General features: G+C 45.1%; 1 long non-coding RNA gene across 2 annotated transcripts in view; it reads left to right on the top strand.

Moving 5' to 3' along the window:
* The window catches only part of LOC115949138, a 2,344-nt gene extending 1,940 nt beyond the window's left edge, over positions 1–404 (top strand). For both annotated transcript variants that reach the window (XR_004082759.1, XR_004082760.1), the window contains exon 3: positions 210–404. This is a non-coding gene — a long non-coding RNA (uncharacterized LOC115949138). The remainder of the gene's footprint in view (positions 1–209) is intronic.
* Positions 405–1,028: the final 624 nt, after the last annotated feature.

Here is a 1,028-nt window from a genome sequence, read left to right as displayed (position 1 = left end):
ATTCCATCTGGATTTGGGCTGCCTCAGTTCCCCTGGAACGCTTTTTCCCCTAAAAAAATCACCAAAATTTGCCCGAAATTTGGAGATTTCACCCCAAAACGGAGCCGGGATGGGAAAACAAGCTCTGAAAATTCCCAAAATTCCCCAAAATTCCCATTTTCGAAAATTCCCAAAATTCCCAAAAATTCCCGTTTTTTCCCCCCAAAAAGCCGAGGAGATCGCCATCAGTTGGCCGCGGATCACCGCGTTCGCCGAATCGCACCGGAGACGTGGCCTCGGCGCCGGTGAGTCAACGGGGCTTGGCCAAGAAGGGGTTGGGCTCTTCCAGTTGGCCAACGCAACCATGAATGGGTTGGGCTCTTCCAGTTGGCCAACCCAACCAAGATTTGGGTTGGGCTCTTCCAGTTGGCCAACCCAACCAAGATTTGGGTTGGCCAACGCAACCAAGAGAGGGTTTGGATGTCCTGGGTTGGTCAATCCAACCTAGATTGGGTTTGGACTCTTCCAGTTGGCCAACCCAACCTAGGGCATGGTTGGGCTCTTCCAGTTGGCCAACGCAACCCAAAGAGGGTTTAACATTTGATTTAACCAAATTTAATTTGACCATAATCCAAATTTGGGATTTTCAGGAATTTTCATTGAAATTTTACCAAGGCCTTTGCGATTTTCAGGAATTCCCTTTAAACTTGACCAAAATCTTTGGAATTTTCATGAATTACTTCCAAAATTTGACCGGGAATTTCGGGAAATCCCTCAAAATTCCCCCAAAATCTTCAGCATTTTCAGGAAATCTCCCCGAAATTTTGGGGATTTCCAGAAATTCCCTTAAATGTTGTCCAAAATCTTGGGAATTGTCACGAATTTCTCCCAAAACTTGACCAAAAATCTTCGGGATTTTCATGAATGTCTTCCAAAATTGAACCAAAATTTTGCGAATTTTGGTGATTCCCTCAAAATCCCCTCTGAATGCCAACTTTTTTTTCCCGTTTTTTTTTTTCCCGTTTTTCCCCCATTTCTCGCTCCGCAGC

This window comes from Geospiza fortis, unplaced genomic scaffold (assembly GCF_000277835.1).
Source record: "Geospiza fortis unplaced genomic scaffold, GeoFor_1.0 scaffold51, whole genome shotgun sequence".
NCBI lineage: Eukaryota > Metazoa > Chordata > Aves > Passeriformes > Thraupidae > Geospiza > Geospiza fortis.
This window is presented reverse-complemented; position numbering and strand designations above follow the sequence as displayed.